Source organism: Eschrichtius robustus, chromosome 1, assembly GCF_028021215.1.
Source record: "Eschrichtius robustus isolate mEscRob2 chromosome 1, mEscRob2.pri, whole genome shotgun sequence".
NCBI lineage: Eukaryota > Metazoa > Chordata > Mammalia > Artiodactyla > Eschrichtiidae > Eschrichtius > Eschrichtius robustus.
In genome coordinates, this window is record NC_090824.1 from 200,354,605 (window position 1) to 200,367,194 (window position 12,590).

General features: G+C 41.9%; 1 protein-coding gene across 1 annotated transcript in view; it reads left to right on the plus strand.

Moving 5' to 3' along the window:
* Window positions 1-12,590, plus strand: part of ODAD2 (outer dynein arm docking complex subunit 2) — a 178,108-nt gene that overhangs the window by 35,959 nt on the left and 129,559 nt on the right. The window lies entirely within an intron of this gene.

Below are 12,590 nucleotides of genomic sequence, written 5' to 3' on the forward strand. Positions count from 1 at the left end.
GCATTTATTTTGTGTTAATGTTCTCCTAATGTTTTCTGTTACCAGATAACAGGTGGAGATCATTTTTACATGTTATTGCAATATATAGATTTTTTTTTTTTTTTTACAGAAAACCTCTTACATTTTTAGCATCTCTATCATAAATAAATGATTCCTTGTTTATTATGGAAATAATTTACTGTTATAGTCATCATTATTATTTAGTGACATGTAAATAAAATTTAGGAACAAATATGAAATAGCATGGTTTCAGGAATTCCTGAGAATTTCTGGGAATTCCAATTTCTCATTCCGGAATCTGGAAGATTCATATCTGCCAGAATTTGGAAACACTCGTGTGGAGCATAGGCTGGCGTTCCATCCCCATGATCCTGCCCCGGCCTTGGCGGGGGTCTTTGTGCACAGACACCCCAGTCAGCACAGCGGCCAGCCCAGCACACACGGCAGCAGTGTCCAGACTCCGGAGACCCGCCTGACCTTTCCCGAGCCACAGGGCTGCCCATAGCCTCTACTCATGAAGAGCGTGTCCTCTGGGGAAAAACTGGCAGCAGAGATCTCTGCCACCCAGCACTTGAGCCAGACAGGCACTGGGGCTCGGACATGGCCTCTGGAAGAAGGTTTGGAAGAGCCCTGGTGTTTATGCAAAGAATTTTGGTCTATTAACTTTATTTCATTAGTAAAAGGAAATAAAGAGTCAAAGGGGGCAGAAGCATCAGCCAGGCCAGGAGGCAGAATAATGGAGCAGTTAGAGGCACGACCTCCAATGCCAGATAGACTTCAGCTGAGTCGGGTTTCTGCCACGCACTGGCTCAGCGGCCTTGGGGTGCTGGCGGACCTCTGTAAGCTTTGGTTTCCTCATGGGTCAAGATGGCAAAATAAAAGTGCCTGCATTTAGGATTATTATGAATATTAAATGAAACCTGACACACATAAGTGCTTTAGCACCAGGGGCTCAGCACCTGTTGGCAATGGTAATTGTTTCTGTTGCATACTGTTATTATAGACAGCGTAAGGCGGGGAGTCTTTACCACCCGCACAGGTGGTCCTCAGCTTTTGCTTTAAGGTTCTAGCAACCAGTAAAAGGCAGAAAGACAGTGAGTTAATACAGTGAGGGACTCTTTCCACCCTAAGGTAAAAACAGCCCGCTTGCCAGTGAGTGTAACTGATCCTGGTGCTAAGAGCAGAAAGAATTTCCTCCCCGAGGACTTAATGGGGCAGACAGTGGGTAGGTGGTGCGAAGCATTCTCCACAGTACCCTCCCCGTGAACACGGCTAAGAGTGTCTCGTGGTGGTCTCATTATTGAATCACGGCCTTGCGTTTTTCAACTATTTAGGATAAATCCATATAATGGTGGGTCAAAAAGGGATGCACTGGTGCTGTCCCAGAACAGCTGAGGAAGGCCTGTATTGATGAAGTGCTACTCAAGCTTGCACAAGTTACCCATCAGTAAATCGTGTGCAAATGTGATACTTTTGGCCAGACAGTAAATTGCTTGGAATTATTATAGTTCCCACAGGTAAATATTCTTAACATAGCCAATAAAAGAAAAAGTATATCTACCGATGATTTCAGGATTTTCAACACAGATAGATGTTTTTCTATGGAGACACAAAAGGATATGAAAAGTCTATGAAATGCAAAATTGAATGTCTCTAGGTAATCTCAAAATAATACACCTGACATTGTAATTTACAAAATTATGCCTTAAATGTAGATTTCAACCAGCAGAGGAACGTTCACGTTGACCTGCATCTCCACTTACCATTTTCCAAGTGCAGCAATGTCTGTGATTGTTGAAAACTTTTGATGCGTTCATTAATACCCAAACAAGTTGATGAATGACACAGCTTAGTATTTATCCAGAGCTATGAGCTCAGGTCTTGGCATACCATAAAGGGACTTAGTCTTCAATTATTTGGCTTTGACATGCGTTCATTTCAACCTGCAAGTTTTGCATCTGTATATATGCTTTTAATCTGGAGTTTTAGGACACAGTTTAATTTTTAAACCAATGGATACTCTGCATTTTTACTCACCGACCTTCCAAGCTCTGTTTCGCCACACAGCCGATGACTCTGTACCCTAATTCTGAATGAAGTCGTAAACTCCTTATTCCGCTGCCTTCTGCGCTTACCTTCTGCTACTTTTCACAGTACAGCTTGTCTGTCTTATCAGCTACTCCTTGAGTGGAGAGACCGTACTAAACTCATTTCTGTGTCTTGCAGGGTGTCTTGCTAGTAAACACAGGACTGTCCATCCTCTGCTCAGGAGGGACAGTGACAGAACAAGGCTCCCGAGGGGCCAGGCTGTCCTTCACTCTCAGGTCCTTCAGAACAGCTTTTCCTGCCTCTGAGCCTGAGTCGTTCTGTTCCCTCTGCTGTTGATGTCTTTCCCCACCTCCTCCTCCCCTTTCTCCTCCTTCCCCTGCCCCCCTTCTCCCTGTAGACATACTGTTTCCTTGCTGCATTTGCCCGCTTTCTGTGGATATTATTTTCTCCCCTGTCCATGGTTGCTTCAGAATCTTGCAATGAAAATATTTTGCTTTGTATCCATCCCAGCGATTGGGCGAGACAGTTGTTAAGGCGTGAACCCCACACTAATACTGTGAGTCTCTCTAAAAATACAGTAAGTTTCACTCACTTCTAAATCAGAAATGTATAGAACCCCTTTGTGAAATAGGAGAGTTGGAGGATTTTTTGTTGTTTGGAAATGGTGGATTTCTTCATCACAATTATTCTAATATTATTATTAAGGTAAATAGGTGCTCTTTAGTAACACGAGATAAAATGTTGAAAGGTCATAATTATAAGTAGATCTGCATTTCATGCACCTTAGTGTAAGTACCCTTAAACTGAAGAATGAATCTCTGGACCCATAGTTGAAAGCCTGCGGGAATCCATCTCTATGTGGTTTGAAGGTAGATTGCGTATGGAATTTAATACTATAGGATCAGGAAATCCAAGAGAAGATTGAGGAGACTAGAAAATGGTTGGTGAGCGTTTAGGCAGTTTGAAGGGATCTCAGAGGCTGGGTCTAGAATCATGCTTTATCTCCCCTCTAGGCATTCCTTAGGGCTGTTACTTGAGGATAAGCTATCTGCACCAGCGGCTCCAGGCTCAGCTGGGATAATGTTATCGTTCGGCTGGGCTTATTCCTGAGTACTTGCTGCAGTAATGGAGGAATCCAGGGTTCATCCCCGGGGCCACTTCCCCAGGTGTACCTCCTCCTCAACTGGGGAAGCAGGAAGATGAAAGCATTCATTTAGAAAGCTGAGTTCAGCAGCAGGTGGTTTGCAAAATGAATCCCAGTGAGAAGACCAGAAGCCAGTGACGTGTTGCCCTGATAGAGTGTGTTGGGGACTTGGAATAGGGCAGTGTCCTTGGGAGCAGCCAAGAAATGGCCAAGAGAGAAGGCCGGCCAGTTTGTGAGGGGGGTCTGGTTTGGGGCAGCTTAAGTGTGAAGACAGTGAAATGTCCAAATAGAAAGGCCTGTACAATAGTTGGAAATAACGGATGGAAGCTCCAATTATTCATTAGAAATGGGGCTACCATTTTGGGACCCAGAGGAATGAAAGGCTTAGGAAGGAGTGTGGAGCAGGTGGGCATGTTTGTGGTTTTTTTAATTCATGATTGAACGTAACCTCTGAAAAGCTCATCAGAAAGTAGCTGTCTCTCCCTTGAGCTAGCACATACAACCAAGGCAGTGTTTATGGATCAAAATATTTATGTTAAATGGGCAGTCTTTCTTTAAATATTAGTTTGCCATCTTATAAGTAGATTGCTTCATTTGCTTTTTTTTTTTTTTAATCTTAAAGAAAGTAACATCTTATTTGGTAATTTTATGCAACCAGTTAGTGGATTAAAAAGATTAATTAAAGGAAGATAAATAGTTAGGAAAGTTTGAGGCAAAAAGAGAAAAACATTTACTTTTAAAGTAATTTTCCCTCCAACTGAATGTTCCTACACGCTAACACTGGGAGGGCCAGGTATGAAGACTGGGGAAAGATGGGCTTTTTAATGTAAGTTCAGAAACGTGGTATCAGCCTGGAGTATGATATTGGGGCAAACTTTGTTTTCAAGTTCTAGAGGGGTGATGATGTTATCTGAACCCAGGTCCGTCAGTGGAGAGTGGCTGGCGTGGACTGCTGAGTGACAGCTTATGGTCACGGTGGCAGGGGCCTCACATATTAATCCTCTCCCCCCGTCCACCATGTGTTGGTGAGGGGTGGTGCCTCACTGATTCATACTGTGTGATCCAACCCGTGTTGATTTCGCCTTTCACGTGAGCCAGGGATCTTGCTATTTCTTCTTCTGTTACGTATCCACAAACTCAGAATTCTCAGGCCGTGAGAAGCAAAGGTGCTTGGTGGTGCCCCCAGCTCAGCAGTGACAGGGCTCTACTTCAGAGTGACATCTAGAAGACAGTCACATCAGGAATCCCTGGAGGCTTCTGAAGAGACTTTCCAGGCTCCCTTCCTGGAACGTTTTGGATTTCCTCTTGGAGGGGCAGTCTTGGCAAAGACATTTTCAGACTTGAAAACCTTTGTTAAAGACTGCTTTTGTGGGGCTCGGTTCCTTCATGATCTTCCACGAACTGATGAAAACACACACACACACACACACGCACACACGCACACACACGCACGCACACATGCACACGACCTTAATTGGTTAAGGGGTTCTTCTAAGTGGTAATTGGGAGTTATATGGTTTTTCATCAGAGGAGTTTGATGTACTTTGCAATCAACTACAGTTAATTAATTGCTTTCCCATTACTTGGGTTTGGGGTATGGAGTGGCAGGTAGTGTGATCCCTGTTTCGTTGGTGGAAAAGCTGAGAAATACTTCGCTGCAGGCCACACAGAAGGTGGCTGTGAGCCGGGAAGGCGTCCAGGGGCCTCTGCTTATTGCTCGTTGCCTGGTTATTCTGTCCCTCTGTCCAGAAATTCAGGGCCCAGGGGCCCTGAAGGCCTCACTGTTGAACATTCCTATTTTCTTTGCTGTTTGAGTCAGAGGCTAGTTACACATGGAGCACTTTTCAGCGTTCAGTTTTGGGAGGCAGTAGCAGAGTGCACTAGGTGTTTACTTAAAGAGATGGAGAAGAATGTGACAGTGCAGTATTATTATTGTTAAGAAGAATCTTTCAAAAATGGAAAACAATGGTTACTGCTTATGCAGCCAGATGAACTCCAGTAGTTAAAAAGAAAAATTAGAACCACTTTCCTGAGACACAATCTTTAAGTTAATACATATGTTGTTACACTGATGTAGTTAATTTAAAAAATAGTCTCTAAGACAAAAAGAGTAGGAGGACTTTTGTACTGAAAAAAAATTACCTGTTACTAATCAGAAGATATTTAAATTCCATCTTCCAATGAAATTTCTACTCAGTAGAGTCTGCACTTACATTTTCTTTTTTTTTAAATTATTTATTTATTTATTTATTTATTTATTTATTTTTGGCTGTGTTGGGTCTTCGTTTCTGTGCGAGGGCTTTCTCCAGTCGCGGCAAGCGGGGGCCACTCTTCATCGCGGTGCGCGGGCCTCTCACCATCGCGGCCTCTCTTGTTGCGGAGCACAGGCTCCAGACGCACAGGCTCAGTAGTTGTGGCTCACGGGCCCAGTCGCTCCGCGGCATGTGGGATCCTCCCAGACCAGGGCTCGAACCCGTGTCCCCTGCATTGGCAGGCAGATTCTCAACCACTGCGCCACCAGGGAAGCGCCTTACATTTTCTTAAATAAGAATTTTACTTATTCAGGTGTGTGTGACTTGTATGTTTATAATGCCCACTAGGAAAGGTTAGGCCTCTTTTATTTTGATTACAGAGGAGATGGTGGGAGTGATGGAGGGCCTCATCTCCAAAGGGGAATCCATGCTCTACAAATACAACAGTAACTTGTTTTCAGTTCTGAGCTTTAAACTCGCTTTGCCTCTTGGCTATCATAAATAAAGAGAAGTAGACAAAAAGCAAAGATAATTAGATGATTATGATACATACACTATCAAATCGTAACAATGTATACCTCCCCTAGCCAGCATTATACGACCACATCAACTTAACTACTGAAAAATGACAATATGAAAAATCTCTGGGAAGGGCTCTTAAGCTTTAACTCCATTCACTTCTTCATGGACACATACTACTCACTAGTCCCGCCAGAGCATAATTAGAGCCTTCTCACTGCTGTCTAGCTACTCATTAAGATTTCTGACTCTAAAGAATGTTGATCTCTAAGGCAATTTAATGTAATGATCTGGAAATGTAATAGATCTTTTCAGGGAATTTGTTGCCTGATGTATTTGCAACAAAAATAGTTTTTATTCCTCGAAGCATGCTTTCCCCCCAAATTTACTTGAGAGGCTAAATAGAGAAAAGAAGCTTTGCCTAGTTCCCAATTTATATAACGCACTAGGCTGCTTTACTTTTTGTTTTCAAAACACATATTCAAGTCCTGTTGCAGAAGTTTGCATGCTGAAGAATTTCTAAGTATAAGGGTCGAGGAGTGAGAGGTACCAGATTTGGTATAAATGATGGTTCATTTTATATATGTCTATAAATCTTTTGTCCCTTTTTGGTCCGCTGGCCTTTGAGATTCCTGCTGACAAGCGCTGTAGATCCTAACCCAGCTCTTGGTCTGGCTGGCTGTGGCCTCCGGATGTTTCTGTGACACGCAGAGCGTCACGGAAGCTTGTGTTCCTCTTCTGGTCCACCCTTTACTCTCCTCTGTATTTAAAATATTAAAGTATTATAACATAATGCATTAACATATGCTCATTGTAATTATTTAAGCCATGCAAAGGAATAAAAGTGGAAGCCCCCTTCCACATGTTTGTTTGTATACATACACATATGTGATTTTTATACATAAAGTGAAGTCAGACTGTGATTCTACGTTGTACCTTTTGTGTTTAATGCTCTGTCTTGGCGATCTTTCATATCAGCCTTACTCCTTTTAATTTCTCCATAGTATTTCATTATACATAAATCAGTAATTTATTTAACAGTTCCCTTATTGATAAGTTTTTAGGTTGTCTCCCCAAATCATGTAATTACAACAGTGCTGCAGCAAATAATTTTACATATGCTTTGGATATGTGCACTGTTTCCGTAGGATGGATTCTTTGAAATGGAACTGCTTGGGTCAAAGAGTAGGCACATTTCGAATGTTGATAGTTCTAATGGGCAGTTGTTCAGTGGGTATAAAAGGTCAGTCGTGCAAGATGAATAAGCTCTAGATCTGCCATACAACACAGTACCTATAGTTAATAATGCTGTCTGTGCACTTAAAAAATTTAAGAGGGCAGATCTCACGATAAGTGTTATTAACAGACAGAAAAGGGGGAGGTATAAAGAAACTTTGGGAGGTGCGGGGTATGTTTATTGTCTTGATTGTGGTCATGGTTTCACCGGTACGTGCATATGTTCACACTCATCAAATTGTATACATCAAATATGTGCAGTATTTTTGTATATCAATTATACCTCAGTAGAGCTGTGTTAAAAAAAAGAATATATGCACAGTAAAGTCTAAGTACTGCATTAATTTTTTTTTTTTTTTTTATTTCAGAGGGAAATAGTGAAAAGTGATCAACCAAGCTTGGTTTATGTAAAAAATTTTTTGATACTCCCTAAAGAAAGCAAGCATCAGTTTACGCTCTGTCAGTAATATACCAAAGGTTTTAACCTCAGATACAGAGTGAAATCAGCCCGGCTCTTAAAAACAAAACAAAGACCCTGGTGCCCAGGTACCATTCATGGACGTTTTAATTGAATTGGTTTGGAATGGGGTCTGGGCATTGATGGTCTTTAAAATCTCCCCAGGGTATTAAAGTTGCTCACCTAGGATTGAGATTAACTGTTACAAATTCTAATCTGCAGTCTTTTTTTGTTTGTTTGTTTAATAGGGGGAAAATGTATCTTATGTGAATTTACCTATTCCTCATTGCTAGTGAGGTTCATAAATTTTTTCATACGTCAAGTGGCCATTGTATTGTATACCTTGCCTATTTTCCTATGTGGTTGTTTGTCTTTTGATCCTTGATGCAAATTAATCCTTTGTTTTTTATGTGCAAATAATTCCTCTCCGCTTGTCATATGTCAAAGCCAGATGACTGGCTCCCCAATTCTTTCCTCCAGTGATTGGAGATGCTACTTTTATCAAATATTGTCATTTCATTTGTAAGAGCTTGTTTCCAGATCTTTCTCTGTTACATTGATTTATTTGGATGTTCCCATGCTGTTTAATTACTATAGCTTTGGTATATTTTAATATTTGATTGGCCAGAGAGTTTTCTTAATATATTTTAAATTACTTTTTGCATATTTTCCATTCCAGATCATCTTGAGAATCAAATTTTAAAAAAATCTAAAAAATGCTGTTGGGATTTTGGTTGGCTTACATTAATTTGTAAATTATTTCTGGATAAATTGCAATTTTAATAACATTGAATTATCCTATTCAGGAACATGGTATGACCATTCATTTATTTAATCTTTTATATACTTCAGTAAAACTTAATAGCTTTTCCCCCATATATTTACAACACATTTCTTGTGAGATTCACTCATAGATATTTTTACTATTATTATTTTTGCCAATACTGGGATGGGAACTTTTTTCAAGTGACATATTTTGATTTGTTATTCTTAGTGTATGGAGAGTTACTCATTTTTGAATATCCAGTTACCCTCGTATCCAGTCACTTTACTGAGATCTTTTTATTAATTATCATAATTATTCAGTTCATTCTTCTGAATCTTTTTAGAAAGGCTATTGTATTTCCTACCAATTTTTCATCATTGCCATAACATTCCAGTAGATCATCAGTCTCTGTAAATGTTCCATACGTTCCGTGGTGGTTTAAAAAGAATGTGTAGGGAATCCTTGAATTGTTCCTTACCCAGTCCTGATTTAAAAAAAAAAAAAAAATTCTTAGCAAGCCTGCAGTCCAACAATCTGAGTCTAATTTCTTTTTTCTTCTGGAACAGTATCTTCTCTTTTTCCTTGGAGTTTCCTTCTGGTCTCATCTCTTGAGCCCTAGGTTTATGAGTGCTGAATTATCAGCCTAAAATTGGCTTGCACGTAAACCGAAGGCAAGGCAATATATTTTACTAGCTTGACTTACGTGGTTCTATGCCACTCACTTGGAGCTCTGACTCTACCATTTCTACTCCTGAGGGATGAAGTGCATCTCCGAGCCAAGCTCTGCGCTGGGCGCCAGCCCCTCTGTCATCATTAATGAACAGCCGTTGGCAGGGTGCATGGCTCTTGCTCTATGAGTGGCATGTTTGGAGGAAAAAGTGCTGAGAACACTGAAAGCCAGCTGGACGGCTGTGATGGCTGTGTCCCCTCACCGGGTCTCACCCGCTGACCCCTGACTGCAGACAGGGGGGAACAGGGGAGGGAGACCTCTGTCCCTCATCGCACCTCTGCCTGCCATCCTGTCTCACTGGGTCCGACAGGACGCCCGGAAGGACAGCCCTGTGAGCGTGCTTGCCATCACACTGCCGTCTCCTAGCTTCTGGCACCCTTTTCGGAACCGAGTTACTCGAACACATGATGGGTCCCCTCGGCCTGCCAGCCCCCTGTCCCCTGCTCCGGATTCCTGCAGTAATCTGAGTGGTCTCACCTGTCCACGCCGGCCGGCTCCAGCCAGGGGCCTCTGCAGCCACAGGGATCTGTAGGAATGTAGTCAGCTCCCGGTAGCCCTCTCCTTCCCCCCAGGCCAACCACCCTTGAATATTTTCTGTCTGTTGTGAACTAAAGGCGAAAGTGCTCAGCCTGGCCTCTGGCCCAGCAGGTCGTGTGGCCCACCTGGCCTGTCAGCTCACCTCGGCCGCCAGCCTGCTCCTGGCCTCACCCATGTGGCCGCGCCACTCCTTTGACTGCGGCCTTCCATCACGCCGGCCGCCTCCCGCTCTGTGTCCAGACCCCCGCCCAGGCTTCTCTCCTCCGGCGAAACTTACCTGACGCCCCGGCCCAGTTAAAGCCCCCGTTGTGGGTTTCCCTGGCCCTCTGCCCCTCTCCCTTATGGCACCTCTTGGACTTAAAATTTCCATTTATTGGGATGGGCTTTAAAAAATTAAAATCGTTCTTCTCCGCCGAACTGTGAGCTCCATAAAAGCAAAGACCACGTCTGTTTTTGTTTACCAGGACGTCTCTAGGGCCTGGCATCGGACTCGGCAAATAGTTAAGTAAATAGGAAGCAAATTTGTTGAATGAAAGAATACAGAAGTGATCTCAGGCAGCTTTCTCCCTGTTTTACTCTTGCATCCGTGCTTCATCTCAGCTTAGTCATGTTTATTTCTTCCTTATCAGCAGTAAGGGGAGGGGATTACTCTATACACCGGATAGGGTAATACTTCTTTATTTCAAAGATTTTATTTAAATCCAGGAAAAACATTATTTTTTAAAATGGCCTCTATTCATCTTTTAAGAAGAAATTTTGAGAAAAGCGAGAGAAAGCAACATTCGTCTGATCGCGGCATGTTTGAAGCGTGATCGCAACCACGAGCGTCGACCTCCTGGTCGTGGAAAGGAACCTGAGCTGGTAAAATATCCAAAGGCCGGTAGAGCCTGGAGATGTCTGAGAAGCAGCAGGGGATGGAGGACAGCTAGCAAAAGAATTGCATTAATTCAAGACGTAGAAAAGCTTATTGGAAGCATTCTTCAAAACCCTTCAGAAGCTAGTAAAATAATATTTTACTGCGTTTTTCTCCAGCTCTTAAAACCTCACAAATGCAAATGCGTGATAAAATGTGAAAATAAGTGTTGGCAACTAATTACATTCTCAGGGGAGATTTAATTGAAAAGGAGCATATTTGCATATTTGCACTACTTCTCTTCAGTAAGATGTTTATGGCATCTGGTCAAAGTAGAACGGACATTTGAAAATCCTTTGACATAGCTGGTATTTAAAGAATAGCAATTGGCTAACATTTGTGGCTCTGTACATTGAATATTTTGGCTCCCATCCGCTGGTATTCATTCTGAAAGATTTATAATCCTTTGGGGAGTGTGGTCAGTGACAAGAGTAGAAGTAAATCCTGAAATGTGGAAAAACTAACTTTCCCTCATAAAAAACTGTTCTAAAAAAATCCCACAAGCCTATGAATATGTTTCCAGATTTTCAGAAAAAGCTGATGATTTACAGAAAAAAAATATTTTTTCTATAAGGATCTAACTTCTTAATGATAAATGTAAATTTTCCATCATTTGGCTTCAAAATTGGCCTAGAGATAATTCAGCAAAATACAGGGTCCTACCTTTCGGGCATCAGCTGCAGTTACATGACTTTTAAAAATGTATGTCGTCAGTTGTAGTGTCAATAATGAAATAAAACTCAAAAGGTGGGAATAGTCTACAAGAGACAAATGAAAAGCACTTGAACTAGGAAGCAAAGCTTGTGCTGAGTGTCTAAGTAGAAAAGTGCTGTCATCACAGAAGCTAGAACGCAGGCATAGGAGTCAAGAAGGTCCGCCGTCACGTGCGACTGCGAAGGTCAGGACAGAGCATGCCTGTCCAGGGAGTGGCCTGGGGGGGCGGAAGTGCCGTTGGACGACTTCTCGCCTCCTGCTTGTGCTCGAGTCTGGAGCCACTGTCTCAAGAACGCTCTCGACCTGAGGCCCTCGGCTTCCATTTCAAACCTTTAATGTAGGAGCCCACCTCTGTTCCCGCAGGTGCCCCGGGAGGATCCTTCTGCCTCCTTTCTCCATTTAAATTCCGAAAAAGAGCCTTGTTTAATGACTTGCTTCCCTTATTTTCTTTGCTTTTCTTTTTTATGTATTATTTTCCTTAATTAATTATGGTTAGCACTTAGACTCTTCCTTATGGTTTACAAAATATCTACCTTTTTCTAAGAGGTGCTGGCGTGTGGGATCCTGTGTCTGACAGCAGTGACAGAGGGTGTATTGCGTTATGTTTTAAAACCCACTGTGGGGAAATCGGTGGTGTTGAAATTTCTCTTGATATCGAGAAAAGGATGCTAAAAGCTATAAGAACAAAACTTATTATTTTAAATGTAAGTAACAAAATTAAGGCTCTTGTCATTCTAAACTTAAGCTTGAATATGGAGGACGGCCTAGAGTACCCAGAGGGAAAGTTAGAATGAAAGCAGAAATGGCGCTCATAGCATTTTTAGAGAAGTGGAAGGAATGTTCTGGAAAGGAGTTAGTAAGACGTCTGAGCCTAAGCGTTTCCTTCTTCACTTTCTGATGCTCACCCTCTACTGATTTCACTTTAGTTTCTTATGTTAAAAGAAACATATTGTGTTGAATTCACAAAAGGATTGGCATGTGTGCATTTGTGTGATATGAAGGAGGGGGTGGGTAGCTTAAAGATAATTTCCATTTTTTGTGCTAAGTCTTATCTATCTACATACACATGTATGTAATATATAGCAATATAAAGTAATGATTTGCAAATGATAATAAATATAATTTGAAGGTGTCTTCCCTCAAAAAAGAGAGGTTTATTTGAGGCCATTGCTACTATGTTTTGAGGTAGAAATCCAGGGCTGTCGTTTATGAACACCTTTTACAAAAACAGTTTATTCTTGGCTCCATTAGAAATGTTGCTTTTGTGTCTTAT